This window comes from Canis lupus, chromosome 21 (assembly GCF_003254725.2).
Source record: "Canis lupus dingo isolate Sandy chromosome 21, ASM325472v2, whole genome shotgun sequence".
Lineage (NCBI taxonomy): Eukaryota > Metazoa > Chordata > Mammalia > Carnivora > Canidae > Canis > Canis lupus.
Genome location: NC_064263.1, coordinates 49,348,129 through 49,366,733, shown reverse-complemented (window position 1 = coordinate 49,366,733; position 18,605 = coordinate 49,348,129). Strand labels below are relative to the sequence as shown.

General features: G+C 45.4%; 1 protein-coding gene and 1 long non-coding RNA gene across 5 annotated transcripts in view; one reads left to right on the top strand and one right to left on the bottom strand.

The window, feature by feature from the left end:
• METTL15 (methyltransferase like 15) overlaps positions 1–18,605 on the bottom strand; it is a 328,227-nt gene that overhangs the window by 76,228 nt on the left and 233,394 nt on the right. For all 4 annotated transcript variants that reach the window (XR_007404468.1, XR_007404470.1, XR_007404471.1 and 1 more), the window contains one exon: positions 13,521–13,727. The gene's annotated coding sequence lies outside the window, so the exon portion shown is untranslated. The remainder of the gene's footprint in view (positions 1–13,520; positions 13,728–18,605) is intronic.
• Positions 11,949–18,605, top strand: part of LOC125753225 (uncharacterized) — a 93,145-nt gene continuing 86,488 nt past the window's right edge. Inside the window, exon 1 of the long non-coding RNA XR_007404472.1 lies at positions 11,949–12,163. This is a non-coding gene — a long non-coding RNA (uncharacterized LOC125753225). The remainder of the gene's footprint in view (positions 12,164–18,605) is intronic.

Below are 18,605 nucleotides of genomic sequence, written 5' to 3'. Positions count from 1 at the left end.
ATGTGTTCTTTTGTTTTGCTTTGAATTTTCTCTTCCTGATAGATAACAGAACAAGTTGCCTCAGGTAGGGAAGGAGGCCACGGAGATAGATAGGAAAGGGATATCGGGGAGCTTGCCAGGTGATAAAAATGTTTTATATCTTGACTTGGGCGTGGGTCACACAGGTGTGAACACTGTTCAAAACTAATCAAACTGTACACTTAAGATCCGTGCATTTTACTATGTGCAAATTGCACTTCAATAAAAAATAAAAATAAGTTCTATTTTTTCATATTTCTGCATTTTCTAATATTACTATAATGAACATTCATTACTTTTGTAATAAAAAATAAACATTTAGAAACGAAGGTTGGATTACTGCATATGTCAAACTTCTTTGAATTGTAAAGGTAAGAATTAGCAGGATATTATTTTTTCCCTCAACCAAAAACCAAGGTAAATAATAATTGAATAGTGTACATAATGAAAACTTTGCCACGGATTTCCCAGGGGAAACTCACCTCTGCAAGTAAAAAACTAATTCTTATAGATAAACCAGGAAAAATCTACTTCTTTACAGGTCAAGACTGGACAGTTCAGGTGATAGGCGATTTTCGCATTTTCCAAATGCAAAACAATGGAGTTTAATATCAAAATGTAGGTTTGTGCCCCTGAGTAAGTCAGCTAAATTCTATATACAGGTTTTCTCCAAAATGGCAATAATGCTGCCTGCCATGTGTCAATCTCATGGTCTGAGACAATTCCATGAACTAATGACCACAAAGCTATTTGGAAATCATAAAGAATGCCACAAGCTCAAGGCCTGGGAAATATTAATACATCTGGGGCCAGGGGAAGTTCCATGTTCATCTTATTAAACTTACAGAAATGTACACTTTGAAGGTAGACTCCAAAACCTCCCTCTTTCCTGGAAAAATAACCCAGAATAGTTGACGAAATAACTGCAAATCTGAAGCATCACCTTTGTACAACTAGCACATTCTGTAGTACAATGAGAAGCTCACAGCCTGAGAAATTGTTGAATGACCCCCCATTCCCTTTTTCTATACCTTCCTCCTATTCCAAATATGAGATCCTCTTCTTATAAGTTAAGAAGGAAATTTTAATTTATCTAAAAGGCATATCAACTTCCACATGCCCCCATGAAATCTCTTCTTCCTCCAATGCCACCAACTTGCAAAACCTACTCCTTTTCCTGTATACAAGCTACCTAAGCTCATTTCTATAATCCTCAGAAGTTGTGTTTGAAGGATAGAGAATAATTAGTATTTTCTAGAATAGAAATCTGGACCAATAAATTAGAAAGAAGACCAGAATAATACCAAGCCACATAGCCACATAGTGTGGGTGTTCTAGGCAAATGGGTATCGTTGAAAGTTTTTTAAAGGAAGGCTATATTTTTTTTTAAAGTGATGTTTTAGCAAGATGAATCTGGATTTGGTAAGCAGAATGGGATTGAAAGGAGTCAAGTAATAAAAATCTCCCAGATGAAAGTCTATTGACATGATTCAGACAAGTGGAGGTGAGGTCGTGAGAGCGGTAAGAATAGAACAGAAATAGGAAAGTCAGAAATAGGATACGGTTGAGAAGAAAATGGAAATATGGTTTAGGGCATGGTGAGCTTAAGGTGACAGTGGGATCCAAACAGAAATGTCAGGCATATACAACCGAAAGTGCAGGACTAGGAAGTAGAAGAGTGGCTTGAAATATAATTATTTTGGGAAGAATATTCCATCCGTGTTGTCATAGGGGGTCTGTATAGTTGCCTTTGAGTTTACCAAAGCGGTGTAATTAGTTAATTTAATAACATACTTAACCGTTTACTATATCAGGAATATCTTCTAAGCATGTAAGCAGTTATTGAAAATTACCGAGATGCTTTACACTCTTTTTCCCACAATCTTCAAAATGTTTTTTCCACAATCTTCAAAATCCAGTGTGGATTTTGCCCTTATAGAACATCTATCTCAGCTTGGGCTAGCCGTATCTCAAGTACTCCGTGGCTACTTGTGCATGGGTAGTGACTACAGTACTGTAGTGCAATTCCAGATGATCCCTTCCCACTTCTCATAGCTTAGCACTCATAGCAGGAGGCTGTAGGGCAAGGAAGAGCTGATAACCAAGAATGAAAACCTGAGAAGGTATATAAAAGCATGTTTGTCTATGTACGTATGTGTGTATTTGTATTGATGTGTATACTTATCATGGCATTCATTGAGTTTTTACTATATACCAGGCAATGAATTTAGCATTTCACATATATCAGTATGTCCGGACAGCTGCAAACTACTCTGTGGATGAGCACCATGATATTATTCCCATTTTATGAATTGAAGAATAGTCTTCCTAAGATTAAGTGACATTTTCCAAAACTATGCAGCACTTAGGTAACTTTGACAAAGGTGTTTCATCCCAGAATCTTTGCACTTAATGTATATTAAGATTTGTGGGATTTATTTTATTGACTTTCTTTTCTGAAAAAAAGCTAAATGCCAGGGCTATTATTATCTAACAACCTATTGTGAGCAATCTTTCATATTACAAAATAATATTCAAAATTGTTACTATAATGATTGTGCACAAAATATCATAAGGATAAATAATTTATTTAATCATTTCTTTTTCTCTGGATCTTGGTTTCTTTCCGTAAGTGGGGATTTTGCATTTAGCAACACAAATAACTGGCTCATCGGTTGGACTGATTATGAGAAAAGATACAGTGAAATATATGTTGTAAACTAGATTGATTAGCATTTAATTTCCCAGGCATGGATTTCCACGGGGAATAGCAATATAGCTACAGCACTCCATCCCGCCCATAATATTTGCCACAGTTAGGACCCTAGCCTAGGTATCTAAGAGACTTGGCAAAAGTCTCTGTCTGTGCCCAACATAGGTACATCTGGCAAATACAAAGCCCTAGGAGCCGCCCTGAAGACAGATATGCCAACTAGATGCCAAAAATGATGCCAAGTCAGAATGTTCTCTTGTATCTGTTAACTCCACAGGTGGGCAATGAACCGACATGCTCTGCTAACATGTGGCATGTTTCCAAACCCAAGGCTTCCCTTCCAATTGAGAACCAATTAGGCTGAAAGTACTTAACAATTAAATCCTTCCTCTTGGTATGTCCACAGTCCTATAAAATTCCAACAGATAATTGCAGTAGGCGTAAAAGAGATCAAACTTAACAGTGCTTATAAAACACATCTCCAACTACCCAAGGCTGTGTGATATTAGAATCACCGAGTACTCACAGAGCACCTTTCCTCCTCTGCCTCCCATGGGTCTCCCCTACAGGGATAATGAGGGAAAGACAAATACAGAGTTCTAAGTGAAACCATGCACCTTCAAGTTCAGGTTTAGACACCTGATCAGATATGGTACCCTAATAGATAAAATTCTGTTCTTCTAAATTGCTTTAACTGCTTCGTTTGGGAATGAGCTCTCCTGAGATCTTACAGAACAGATCTGTCCCATGTAACCCCTTTATCTCCATTGTCCACCTCCGGGGTACATGCCCAGCACAGTGAGCTTTCATTATTATAATTACTATAACAATAATTATTATTACCATTACCATCACCAATGGTGATGATGATTACCACCATCAGCAAGGCTAGTGGGAGGGTTCTCAGAAATATATAACACATGATGGGCACCCTCTGGGATTTTCTAGGGAAGAAGTAGCCTTGCCAACTTCCATGTATGTCTTAGTCCTTTGGGTTCCCTCCATAGATCCTAAAACAGTTATAAGTTACTGCAAAAGAGAAAATGTTCACCCAGCCAAGATTCCAAACAAGGGTCTAGAGACTTCTAGCAAAGGGTGATAATTTCCTTTTTTCTGTTCCCACTGGATCCTACACAGACACTTACCATAGCATTTATAGCACCTTACTGCATTTTGTCTTGCATTCTGCACACACACATACACACACGTACATGTAAATAGACACAGACAAAAAGTGTTTCTAAAAGTGTGATCTATCGACCACCAATATCAGAATCATGAGTGTGAAGCGATTGATAAAATAGTTTCCTGCGACGTCCTCCAGGCTACCCAAAGTAGAGTGTTTGGAGAGTGGGAAGTGGAATTCAGTCAGACAATAAAGTCCAACAACCATGGCTTTAAACCCCCAAGTCTCTCAAGTGTAGGGAATACGTTTCAGCAGGAAGGAAGACATTCAGGGTCAAGGAAAAGATTTTTGAGGTCTCCCGAGTTACTCCACTCAGGACACAGATTCTAGTCCTTTCTACCCCATTTGGCCTGAAAAGATTCCAACATCCTATTTGTCCTGTAAGGAACTCTGAAATATTTCACTTTGAAAATGAAGCTCCTGGTGAGCATAGTGCACAATTTCTCATTCTCACTGTCTGGGAAAAGGTCTTTGAGCAAGAATGAAAACTAGGATAATAATAGAATTGAGTTCCTGGGCTATTTTAAAAAAAATTACTATTAGAACTAATCACAAAAGAATTTCCTAATATAATGTAGACTGGAAAATAGAAATGAAATAGAAATAATGAATTCAGATTTAGTTTCAATTCATTCACTAACTCATTCATTTATTCACTTCTAATTCAATAAATATTAAGTGCCTGCCATATAGGGGACACTGATACAATGGTTCAGGATAAACAAGTTAGAGAAAGTCATTGCCCTTGGATGGTGTAAGTCTGGTTCATTTATTCACTCATTCATTTACTTAATTCACTTATTTAACAAATTTACTAAACGTGATTTGGAAGCAAGTGGACACTGATGCATTTTGTCATGTAGACATGAGAAGAACCTTCATCTACAGAGGTCACAGGAAAAGGCAAATATGTCTACCTAGTATTAGAGGAAAAACATAACAGGATGAGTGTTTTACAGGGTGGGCTTAAGAAATGGAGAGAAAAACATCTGAACAGATAGAATAATACTTGGTTAATACCTAGTCTATGTTGCATCCCTATACGGGCATCTTCTTTTTCCATTTATTCACTCAATTACTCATTCTACATATTCGTTAAGCATCTAATATGCATCGGCTGTCATACTGCATGAATATAATAAATGAGATCTGATCGGTACTGTTGAAGACCTCGGGGATCAAGACAGAAATCAAGGCACATTACAGGGCACATTATCTCTTCTATTCCTCTCACTCATGGCTAAAACCACTAACTGACAGTACCCTTCTCTGCTGAGCTCATATACAGGCTCTGAATGTTCTTAAGCATGAAATTCCATGTATGCACTTAAAAAATTCAATGTAAGAGATATTTGGAGGAGGGCTGAGATTTCCAGCCAAGGCCACTCTGGGTCAGGCAGGTCCTCGCTGATTCTCCAGCTCACCATAGATATAAGAGCACTGAGGCATTGAGCTTAGCTCAGATCTGTAAAATCTTTTACCAATCCATAGACTGGTGAGAAATAATACATTGTTGTTATTTTAAGCCACTAAGCCTTGCAGTGGTTTGTGATACACCATAGTAAGCTGACAAAGAATGTGGTGTTGCATTTGGGCTCTGCGTTACTAAAACATCGCATATGTGACATTGGCTTTGGGTCAGAGCAGCCTACAGAAGCTGGAATGGTGAGAAAACTTTAAAAGGAGATGAGAAAAATGTCAATGTATTTCATACAGTAGTGAGACAATTGGTAAGTCTGTCACCTATTGTAACTAAGCAAAGAGGAAATGTAGTAATGAGCTTTTGGATTTGAGCAATGAGATTTCTAGGCAAAACATGGAAAGTGCTGACTGCTCTTATTGGCTGCATTTGGTAACTGCTATAAGAAGGAGATGATCTAAAGAAAAAACTAGCGAGTTTATAAGCAAACATAGAGGAAATATAGAGGGTTTTTGATTTTCTGGCAGGGAACATAAAACTATTCTTCATCCCTAGCCTCCTTGGGGAGCAGAAAATTTCTCAAAGTAAAATATAGCTTGGAAACAAAAGACGAAATCATAGGTGTGGCTATAAGGCCCTTTGTAAATATCTGTGAAAGAATTAAATCAGAACTTGATGTAATGAGCACTAGGCATTATGTGCAACTGATGGATCACTAAGCTGTACCTCTGAAACTAAAATAAATAAATAAATAAAAACTAAGGCAGGGCCTAGTAGAACTTCTCTGCTATATGAAAAGGCTTATAAGGGTATTAAAGATGTGACTTTTAGTTCATGAAGTAGAATCACATCATAGTCAAAGGAAATACACAGTATTTTTAATTCAGTTCGATTGGCAATGTTCTGTCAATATGGATTGAAAGGAACTGAGACTGTAGAAAAATGTCTTAAAATTATAGGAAGACCTTTGTGCCTCCAATATTTTATAGGCAAAAAGCGGGAATATTTCCAATATTTTCTTCAGAAATATCCAACAAGGGTGGAAAAGAAACAATATGCCTGAAAGCTGACCCAAGAGCCATGGAGAACAAGGGACTAGGAGCCATTCCCAGGGAGCAAAACTAAAGTCTAATCAAAGAACATTCCCTCCAGAGTAGGGAAAACAAGATATTTGCCCAGAAAAAGTTTAGAATTGCTAAGGACCAGTGACTGGTATGTAGTTTCTACTCTTTCCCTTTCCAGATTAGAAAATTTATATGGGTCATCCTGCTTTCATTTCATTACTATATGGCGGGTATAGGACAGATGACCTTTTGTTCCATAGTATATGATTTTTTGGATCAAGAGGGGCACAATCCTCTAGCCTCAAGCATGATGCCAGGACTTGGGATATGGGAGTAAACATAGTTCATATATGACAGCATATATTTCTGTGGCCAGAAAGCAGACAATGGTAAATTGTTTGGATTAGTGGACCTACGTTTTCAAACCTCCCTATATCCATGTTTTTGGTCATGTTTTCCCACTCTAACTCTGGTCTTGATCACATGAATTGTTTTGGCCAATAAAAACAATCCTATAGCAGCAGAGACACAAAACAAGGTTTTATGCATTTCTATCTTCCCTCTCTTGAATCTTGACACTGCCGTTAGAATGTACCTGGGCTAGTCTCCTGGAGGGAATGAGACACGTAGAAAAGAGCCAAGTGTTCTTTCAAAACCTATAGTAAATCAAACCATCTCCAGCCAATTTCCCAGAGATTAGAAATCTCAGTGGGATAGAGAAAAAAAAATGACTGATCTGTAAAACACAATTAAGGGAAAAATCTACTGGTCTTATGGTCTGGCTGTGGAAGAGGAAGAGAGAAAATGAGGCATCAAAGATGATCACAGCCCAGTCATTAATTTGCTTAAAAACTTTCAATGGCTCTTTGGTAACATATGTGATATCCCTACTGAAGTCTGAGCTCCGTGAAGGACCTAGTCATTAAAAATCATTATCATTGGGGTGCCTGGAGGACTCAGTCAGCTGAGCACCCAAGTCTTGATTTCGGCTCAGGTTGTGATCTCAGGGTTGTGGGATGGAGCCAGCATCAGGCTCTGTGCTCAGCAGGGAGGCTGCTTCTCTCTCCCTCCCCCTCTGCCCCCCTAAAATAAATAAATCTTTAGAAAATCATCATTATCCTCAGAAACTAGCAGCTATTGAATACTTTACACTTCTTATATGTCAGGCAGTGTACTAAAAAGCTTAACTTTCATTAATTATCTTATTTGCTTTTTACAACAATCCTGGAAAATAGGAACTGATATTACCCCATCTTACAGATGGCAAACTGAAGTCTGGAGAACTTAAAATGACTTGCCTAAGGTCAGCCAGCTAGGACACCGTGGAGTCAGAGGTCAAACAAAGGTCTGTCTCTGACTTCATAACACTTACTCTTAAACACATTGGGATACTTATTAGCTCCTCAGTGCCAACTCAGGTCTGGCACATAGTAGGTATAACACATATTTGCTATATGAATGGATGAGAAAAAATGAATGAACAAAAGGATAAATGAATGAACAAATGAGTAAGAGTGATAGTACTAATGACAGAGACAAAGAACTGAGAGGAGGACCTCAAGGAGTGGTAAGAAGACTTTAGATGTTGTTACACTAATGAAAAAATAGCAATCAGATGGTATTTGTCTTTCTCTGACTGACTTATTTCACTTAGCTCCATCTGAGGGGAGATGGGTGGGGGGAAGGAGTACCTGGGTGATGGGCGTTAAGGAGGGCACAGGATGGAATCAGCACTGCGTGTTGTATGTAAGTGATGAATTACTAAATTCCACCCCTGAAACTAATAATACACGACATGTTAACTAAGTTGAATTTAAATAAAAAATTTTATAAAAAAGAAAATGATAATTCTTCCATGTATTCAGGAAAGAATTAAGAGAATGAAATTTGGGGGGAAAAATTAAATAAACATCAGTCTTTGGCATGACCAATATAAAGGCAGCTCGGTTATTTACACAGATGAGAATGACCCGTGTACATCTGGCAGAAGCCCCAAAAATGCAGGAAACAGAGGTTCCCCGAATAAGCCAGTGTGCAAGCTCTTGGGGTTTGCTGCTGAGAAGGAATATTTCACCAAGTTGCGGTCAAAGATGACCACGCCATGACGCATTCTTCCTGTGCACTGACCCTGATTAGCAAGAACAGCTGAGAATGCATGGATTATATCCCTACGTGGACTTTCGTTGTGCCAGACACTTCATATGCATTCCCCAGCTTCATCCTTACAGCGACACTCTAAGGTGGATATCGTTCCTTCTGTTGTGTGGATGAGGTTCAGAGAGAGAGAAAATTGTGGAGGGATTCAAACTTAGGTTTGTCTAATCTTATTTTTCTGCACACGGAACTTCCTGACCACTAACTGAAAGAGAACACCTCGTCCACCACTGTATGGTCAATTAGTGTTTGAGAAAGCAGCTAGAATATCCAATGAGAAAAATATCATTTCTTCGATGAAGAGTGTTGGAAATACTGGACAGCAACATGCAAAAAGAGTGAAACTGGACCACTTTCTTACACTACACATGAGAATAGATTCAAAATGGATTGAAGACCTACATGTGACTCAGGAAACCGTTATAATCCCAGGGAAGAACATAGGCAGGAACATCAGCCATAGCAACTTCTTACTAGACACGTGTCCTAAGGCAAAGGAAACAAAAGCAAAACTAATCTATTGGGAACTTTGGGAACTCGTCAAAGTAAAATCTGCACAGAGAAGGAAACAACCAACAAAACTAAAAGGCAACCTGCAGAATGGGAGATGTTTGCAAATGACATATCTGATAAAGGATTAATATCCAAAATATATAAAGAACTTACAAAGTTCAACATCAAAAACAAATAATCCAATTAAAAGATGGTAAGAAGACATGAGTAGACATTTTTCCAATGAAGACATCCAGATGGCCAACAGACACAGGAAGAGATGCTCGAAGTCACTCATCATCAGGGAAATACAAATCCAAACTGCATTGAGAGGTCACCTCACATCTGTGAGAATGGCTGATATCAGTAGCACAAGAAACAACATGTTGGTGACGATGTGGAGAAAAGGGAGCCTCTTGCACTGTTGGTGGGGATGCACACTGGTGCAGTCACGCTGGAAGACAGTGTGGAGGGTCCTCAAAGTTAAAAATAGAATCACCCCATGAACCAGCAATTGCACTACTAGGACAAAAATACTAATTCTAAATGATACATGGGCCCCAATGTTTATAGCAGCGTTACTTATAATCGCCAAATTACGGAAGGAGCCCAAGTGTCCATTGGTGGGTGAATGGATGAAGAAGAAGCAGCGCGCGCGCACCCACCCACCCACACACACACACAGGAATATAATTTAGCCATAAAAAAGAATGAAATCTTGCCATTTGCAATGACATGGATAGAACCAGACAGCAAAACGTTAAGCAAAATAAGTCAGAGAAAGATGAATACTATATGATCTCACTCATGTGTGGAATTTAAGAAAAAAAAAAAAACAGTGATCATAGGGAAAAAAAAAGAGAGAGAGAGAGAGAGAGAGAGAGAGGCAAACCAAGAAGCAGACTCTTAACTGTAGAGAACACACTGAGGGTTTGCTGGAGGGGAGATGGGTTGGGGGTGGGTTAAGTGAGTGACGGGGATTAAGGAGTGCATCTGCCGTGACGGGTACCGGGTGATGTACCAAGTGTTGATTTACTAAACGGCACGCGTGAAACTAGTGATACCTTGTCAGTTGGACAGGGGTTTGGGTGGTGGCAAGATGAGACTGAGGGAGGAGTCTCAGACTGAGGCAATCGTTACATAGAGTAAAATAAGGAATAGGAGGCAGATCCTGCTATTTTCCTGACAGGCCACCCGCCGTACATACCCGCAGAGAAAAGGCCGCAGCAGTGCAGGCATGCAGGCAGGGCCACCAAAACGTCAGGCAGGTGGAATGTGGGGTGAGCATCCCAGACAACGGTAACATGAATGGGTGGTCGGCATCCAAGGAGTGGCAGGGCCCCAGCAGGCCCTGGACTCCAGGACACCAGAAGGAGCCCTGCCGGTGACAAATACGGACCCCAATCCCAGAAGTACTGGGGTTCCAGAAAAGAAATAAAGACACAAGGGAACGAGACAAGAACCTTTGCGGTGTGATCTGGCCCCAGGAATGAGGAGGAGCTGGGCCTGTCCCGGAGACTGTGCCAGGTTGGCAGAGAATACGAGACCCTAAGCCCCTTAAGCAGATTTGGGGCAGAGTGTCTCCCAGAGCCCGTCACCTTGCCTCAGGGGGGCATCCATGAGGTTTAGAGGGATTAAGCCAATCCCTCTAAGTGACCTGCAAGTTACACAATTTTGTATCGCACCCCGGGTTCACGTCCGGAACCCGGAGCACGTAGGAGACACCGCGTTACAAGCACATGCAGGTGAGTGCACTCTGGCGGGCACAGTGTGGGTGCTCGCTGCTGTTTTCCCACGAACCCCCCTGAGAAGTATGCACTCTCGCTCCATCTAACAGACGGGGCGCCCGGGCGGAGGCACAGGAAGTCATGCATTTCGCGGGAGAGGACACCGGGATTCAGACACAAAACGCAGTCTTTAGGCTCTGTTGCCAATCCTGGTCACCCGGTGTAGGGAACGGCCACCTGCATCCCTGCTGGGTGGAACCATCGATGCCCTTAGAGGGCTAAGGCGTAGTGCGGACACAGATGCACGGAAGCTAGGACCGCTTGTTCCGGGGCCCTCGTGGGAGACCAGGGGGTGCTGCCAGGTCAGTGGTGCCAGGACCCAGTACTGCTCCTGGGGGACGTGATGGAAGACCGTGGTCATGAAAGAAAACAGGGGAAAAGGAAGAGAAAGAACAACTTGCTCAAAGCCCCAGAGACAAGACAAGGCACGATTTCTTTCCAATTCCTGGAAGAAGCTTGTGCAGCAGGTACGTGGGACACACAGGGAGGTGAGAGTAAAGGAGGGGACCAGTCGCCGGGGAAGCGCGCAGAGCCCCGCGCTGGGGGACCAGGGGGCGCGCCCAGCAGCCCCACGTCACCCTGACAGAAAGGCCAGGAGAGGGCCTGGAGGTAGAGCAACACAGCCCGGTGCGCATTTGGGGAGCGACGCTGGGCTCCCTGTGGGAAGAATGGCTGGAAAAGCGACTCTTGCTCTTCCCCGCCCCAGGGGGGCCTCGTCTGCCGGTAGGGCTTGGGGCCCAGGAGCCCGCCCGAAGGCCGAGCCCAGCAGCAAGGCCCGCACACGGCCCAAGGCCTGGATTCCATCCAACGGTGGTTCCCTCCCGCGCTGGCAGGGCCCTGAGCTTCCCGTCCCCGCAGTGGTTCCGCAGCCTCAGCCTCCGTGGGCTTCTGGGACTCCGCGCCCGGCTGTCACAGCTCTGACGGGTCGTCTGTGCCCCTCGCGCGGCCCTGCAAGCTGTCAACAGCTGTTTTCCGTTCTCCCCACATCCCTGGCCCAGAGCCGCAGGTTGGCTTTGGTGCAGCGGGAACGGGGCACGAGGGAGGTCTGGAATGCTCCGTGATCCCAGCCACCCCAACGTCCCGGCCTCGTGAGATGAATCCCGGCGCCCACATCCGTCGCGAAGATCCCAGAGGTGCGTCTTCTCCTCTGTGGGTGGCACGTGGTCTCCAAGCAGTAGACAAGCCCGTTTGAGGCGCCGTTGGGCAGGGGGCACCTCCGCTACCATCACACGCATCTTAGCGACCCGGGTGCTCGCGGAATGCAAAGCTCTGTGACTGACGAGAAGGACCAGCCTTGAAGAGAGCTGTTCATGCTTTTCAGAAGGAATGGTGAGCAGAAAACTGTGCGCTCGCGTGGAATTTACGCCATCCTCTGTGTTTCTACCGCCTTCGTTGTCACACGTACACACCTTCTGTGCACTCTTACCGCATCTCCTCCCCCAGGCAGAGAACCAGAGGACAGAGGGGCCCGTGGTGGTTGTCCACCTTGGGGACCCGTAAACCAAACAAGAGCTAATGACCGCGGGTCTTTGTCAGAGGCCACGCAGCCTAGGAGAGAAAAGGCAAATGTTTGGAAAGGATGATACAAGCAGCACGCTAGACATTTTCACTCCTTCTCTGTAGGACTCCGTCTTTTTTTCTTTAACTTGCTAGCGAGGTTAGTTTAAGACGACTTTAGAGCCAACATGACCACAAAAATGATGCAATATGAGCATTATAGCACAATGGCAGACGCGCGTGCCGGTAGGGAGGACGTTGCGAACAGTGCGGAGAGCTCTAAAACCGCAAGGTATTAGGGCCAGGATTTTCAGTAGCCCCGGAGGACTGTGACGTCCCACGTCTGGTCAGTATTCTATCACCTGTGTTCAGACTCGACCTGATGCAAAGAAACACTTCACTTGCATGAAAGCCAGTAATGAAGCAACCCTACTTTCCCGACACAGAGAGAGAAAGAAGAGGGGGGCCGGGGGGGAGAGACAGAAGCCAGCAAGCAAGAAAAGGGGGCCGCTGACAAAGCAGAGGCGATATACCAAAGCTCATGCGCTTGGCTCGCATAGGCGTGCTCCTGGGCTCACATGCAGTCGATTTTGCTTATATTTTAGGCACGACTTTAACAAGCAGGATTGGTTAGTCTCCCAGTCCAAGCACCCCGGAGGCGGCAGGTCACGGGGGGACACACTGGCAGCATCAGGAAGTGACGGCGGGCAGCCTGGGTCCATGAAGACAGGGGAACAATGAAGAGTGGATACGAGAACTCCAAACGGGAACCTGCACAGGTTCGAACACGGAGCCCCAAACGCAACACAGCCCTTCAGAAGAACTGGTGGTCGGGTGGTCGCAGCCAGATCAAATTCGAATGTTCTGCTCAATAAAGCAGAGAAGCATGCGTGCATTTTCATCAGAGATGTTCACCAGAAATAGTTTAAGTGAACCCATTTTTACAGCTGTGGACCTCGTAACCCAAACAACCCGTTTCCGCGATGCTCGAGGGAGGCAGCTGGCATTTTACTGTACGTTGGCTACGCCCCAGTTTTAATCCCAAGCCGCCTGTCCTTGGCGCCCCTTGTCGTCCAGGAACCGCGCTCAGGAAACAGCGTGTCTACGCTGCCACTCCTACCGCAAGCTCAGGCCGATGAGGCAAGTAAGGGCCCTGCCACCCGCCCCCATCCCTGCCACCCAGCCCTACCTATGAGACATGCGCTGGGGCCGCTTGCACGTAAGCTGTGCCACTGCCCGACTGGCGAAGTGCGGCCGGTGTCCGCAGGCCGCGCAGGAAGGTACCCCCGTGGTCTAACAGTCTGAGCTTTCGGTGGTTCGATCTGCCTCTGAGTCCTTTGTGTCGGATTCTCACGAAATCCGATCATCGTCACCCAATAGGACTGACCTCCTGAGCCTAGAAGAAAAAAGACAATAGGTTGACCAGGGCCTAGACGCTGGAGCAAGAGTCTACACAGGTGATGCTCTGCGTAATTTCTTTTTGCACCAGTGTTCACAAAGGAAAAATCGGGTCGCCAACACCAGAGCAAGCTGGCGGGGGCTCTACGGGGCAGATGGTTAAGGCTTTTAGATATGGTCCACACTTGGGGTAAGAATGAAGAGGAATGCAGGAGGCAGAGGGTGCATGTGCAAAACCCGGGAAGCACTTGAGGCTCATCGGCCAGAATCGTCACCGGAGCATCAGGGGGAGGTGACCCTTGGGAAATGGGCCTCGCAGGGCCACTCACACAAGGCCCCGGGGAGTGGAGGAGGGCACGGTGTGCACAGTGCGCTGAGCAGCAGCCCTGATGGCAGGGGTCAGGGCTGCAGAGGTGCTGAGCCTGACACTGTGGCTGCACTGCCGGCCGCTGCTGTCACTGGCCTCGCTGGCCTCTCTGGCCTCGTTGTCCCCATTGTCCTCTCCAGCCTCGTTGTCCTCGCTGTCCTCTCTGGCCTCGTTGTCCCCATTGTCCTCTCCGGCCTCGCTGTCCTTGCTGTCTTTGCTGACCTTGCTGTCCTCTCTGGCCTCACTGTCCTCTCTGGCCTCGTTGTCCTTGCTGTCCTCGCTGTCCTCACTGTCCTCGCTGTGCTCACTGTCCTCGTAGGCCTCGCGGGCCTCGCAGTAGGCCCCGGGCTGTGCAGGCCGCGCTCCCAGGCCTTCCCGGGCACTGCCGTAGTCGTTGCCCTCTCGGCGTTTGGCTCAGAGGACTCTCGGCCACTGCAGCAGGACCCCTGGGGGTGTACGTCCTCGTGATCGGCGACGGGCCTCAAACACTGAGGTGCGGGGATGCAGTGGCACCGGGCAGCAGGGCAGCGGCGACAGGCGGGCCAGGGCCAGGCCCCTCAGAGGAGGGCAGCCTTATGGACGTGCCGGACCACCTCGGCTCATCCTCCAGGAGCCACCCCAGTCAGGCCCGAGGGTGTGCCCTTCTAACAGACCCCCGGGTGAGTCCGGCGCTGCAGGCCGCGAGCGTGCTCATAGGAGGACGGCCCGGAGCTGTGGCCGGGAAGCAGGTGGCCGGGAGACACACTCTGTCCCGATGCCCAGCCTGGCCCTTGCCCCACTCGGGTGCGACCACACGGTAGCGCTCCCCAAGGACTGTGGTCAGCCGCGGGCGACGCCTCCTCGAGGGCCGCGTTAGGAAGCAAGGGTCTTCTCCCACCTGCTTCTCCCGCATGCTCTTCACCCGCCGGTGACCCCGGCGATGCTTGAAAGGTCAAGGAGCACCTGCCTCGGATCAATACGGGAACTGGAACCCACGCTCATCGCGCTAGGCCTTGGAGATCTGGGCGTTGCTTCCCTGCGACAGGTAGCGTTATCCAAGGGGGGCGTGGGAAGAAGGCCCACGGAACCCCCTCCTGTCACTCTACATTTTTCTCTCCCTCAGTTAAATGAGAAACCTCTTCTGCCTCCTTAACCTCTAAATGTCACCTTCTTTGATCCCCCTAAATGCATCCCCTTTCTTCTCTGAGTCTCTGGGGTGATATACAATTAAACAGATTAGGATTAGAAAGTGGGGAACTCAGCACTGTTTTAATTCCTGCCGAAGGTCGCAGTCAGAAGTCATTCATTTACGGTTTGTTCATAATTTATTCATTATTCATTTAACAGAACCTTACTCGGGGCCTATTTACACACGGCTAAGACATACTCCTGCCTCCCAAAAAATGGCAGAGGCATGACCCCCGGCCCCCCGCAATGGTGGCGGACATCAAAAACCAAAAATCAAAACAAGTACTTTTTCTCACTGGGTTCAGGGAAGGCCTCAGAATCCTTTACGGCATTGGGCTCCCAAAAGCCATTACAAATAAATCCATAACGGTGGTTTTATCATTAAAACAAAACAAAACAAAACAAAAAGCAGTGTATATCTAAGCTGTTTCTACTTGTATCTCAATAAGTGGGTTTTTCCAAAGTTGTTGCAGAGAGGTGTGGTCTCATCCAGTCACTCATCTCCATCTACTTCTAATGCCTTTTCCTGAGTAATAGAAACTATGAAGACCAAGTTACAATCGCAGCTAAGTTTCCACACTGATTCAGGTCCCACTAAGCAGATACACCTGCACGAAGCCCAGCCAGCAGGAACCCAGCTCTGTGGGGGTCAAGCCTTCCGTGAAGGGGCTGCCCCCCCCCCCAGGGGCAGTGTAACTGCAGAAGCCTTTGCTTCTCTTAAGGCAGCCGCGAGGAAGGTTCTGAAACGGGTGGTATTTTCCCTTCGTTGTGGCTAAATCCACGTCAGCTCCAAAAATGTGGAGCTCTTGCAGCATCCACCCTAGCTTCGGTTCGCTGTGAGCGACAGTCCCGGACGCCCGGGCTTTGACTGTGGTGGCTGGGCACGCACGACGAGGGAGAACCTAGGTCGGAGGCCCAGCGCTCACACTTCCCGGCGGGCGCTTCCAACAAGCCACTTTGAACCTCCCTGAGTCCTGGCTTCGCACCTGCGGACGGGCAAAGACAGCGTGCGCCCTAGCAGAATGCACATGGAGCACTGCCATTTCTAAAGCTGGACCTAAAGAAAAGAACTAATAGGAGCGGACTCCCTAGGTGTATTCCCTGTGGTATATTCTCAGGCGCCTTTTCTTTCGTTTACTTCAGGAACCTGTGCTCCGATCACTCCCCTCTGGAAGACCGAGTCCACGGTCTTAACTTACGATTCCATTAGGAAATTATTTCTAGAAAGGCATTCAGATGTTTCCATTCGCCAAGTCCATTTTGGTACTTCAAGTCCTACCTCCTTCTGCTACAGGAAACCATCTCCTTCTTTCCCTGCTATCTAAGCTCTTCAAGTGCTTGTCAAGCATTATCATGTCATACTCACCCTGCTCGGGGACTTAATCACACACTCCACGCACTTCAAGACATATTCATTTTCTGGAGTATCCAATGACATGCTCTGCGGTAGCGGACATAAGGATTCAAGCATTTAAGTTCCTCTTGGGTTTTCTTGATTTTCTGAATCTTAAGGCATCTTTTAGAGTTGCTCCTATGGCGATGCAAGTCTCAAATAGCTTTCATAGCATGATGTATTTTCTTGTCATTATGTTTCTCGGATTGAGAACCTAGTACAACAGTAGCCTATGCTAACAGGAAGATAAGCCTTCTGTTTCTGGCTCGGAAACTTGGAAAAGGGAACATTTCAAAAGTCATTTTATTGGCATATTTCAATCAAATGCCTAAACCCCATGATGGCATGAGCAAGGACTGCATTAGGCAATTTCTATTTTTAAAAGATTTTTCTAGTTTTCCAATGGTCTCTACCAGATGGTCCTGCAAACGTTCCTCCCAGAACAGTAACTGATCTATTAGAATTGCAGAACCGTTGAGACAAGACATCAAGCAGTTAAAACTACCTAGAACCTTTGAAAAAAGAATGCTTTAAATTTTGGAAACAATTGATACACCTGAAGCTGCCGTGGCTGGGAGCTTGGGCACGTTGGCTCCGTTCCTTGTGTTTCTTGAGCTCAGCTCTCTCGTAGAGGGAGAGGCTTCATGAGCCCTGCAATCTGTGTTTCCCGGGATCCCGGATCAGCTGTCTTCTGGCTGAATTTTCACAAAGGAAGACACTGGCTGGAGAATAAATGGGGTAGTTAAACTGAATGAGGAGGGCACTCCTCCTCTTCCTCTCCACCTAAGGCAGCTTCTCCGCACTTGCTTCTCCTCTGTGGCTCCAGCTCCTTGGTTTCATTGCTTCACAGGTGTGTCTTGGCTCCCATCTGATGACTCCCTGGCAGCAGTACCGCTGCACGTTTCTTCTTTCTAGCCTATAGATGGTCGTGGTTTCCTGCTGTTCAACATTGGATTACCTCAGCATCCCTCTGTGGTTCTCAGAAATTCCATCACCGGTGTAATAAATCCCCTGCATTAAAGTCCCTCTGTTGAAAAGTCTTGAGGTGGTGTCTGCCTTCTTGCTCACATTCTGACTGAGGATACAACGCATTGACTTTTGAAACCACACACATGATTATTAGCACCAATAGGAATGTTAAGGAACTGGGATTCAATAAGTCACTTCATAGATCTTTCAGGACACTACATGAAATGAAGTGTAAATTGTGGAAAAACTGCCCTCGCAAGAAGATTAATTTAGAGGCACCAGTGAATTCTGGGGACTTGATTGTCCTTTTTCTTACTTTTTTTTCCCCCTCCAGTAAAACAATATGTAGGTGAGCAGTGAAAACAACGATCATCACTGACCTCTTTACAATTCTGACTTTGGGCCAGTAGGTTTATTACGTAGTATAGGCTGCATTAAGATGGTCATTAGAACATTTCAAGGAAACATCTGAAAACAATCACATCTGGCTTGTTAACAAAACAACTGCCAAATACGATATAAATCAAAATCACAAAAACAATTGTCTCCATTTTGATCTCATTCTTTCATGTACTCAGTGAGTACCTACTGTTATTAGTCACTCTTCTACATCCTATAAATATGTCCCTGAATAAGGAACAAAAAAAATAACCCTTCACTCGTGTGGAGCTTATGGTCTAGAGCAGGTGGAGGTGGTTATTTGGACCAATAGCAGCCAATAGGGTGAAAACCCTTATAGGAAAAACAGCTGATCCACATGTTAAACCCTAAAAGGGAAAAGGAGATCATCCTCTTACTTTCTAAAATACGGTTGTATAAAGTTTGACATTTGGCAAGTTTTGATTTGAGTTCAAGTTCTTTATTTTCCTGATTATTTAAATTACCATGCTTATGAAAGGAGGGCACGCCAAAGCAACAGGCTGTCATAAAAGAATTGCTCTGCATCTCCAACAATCATTGGAAAATGGGAGCTGAGCCTG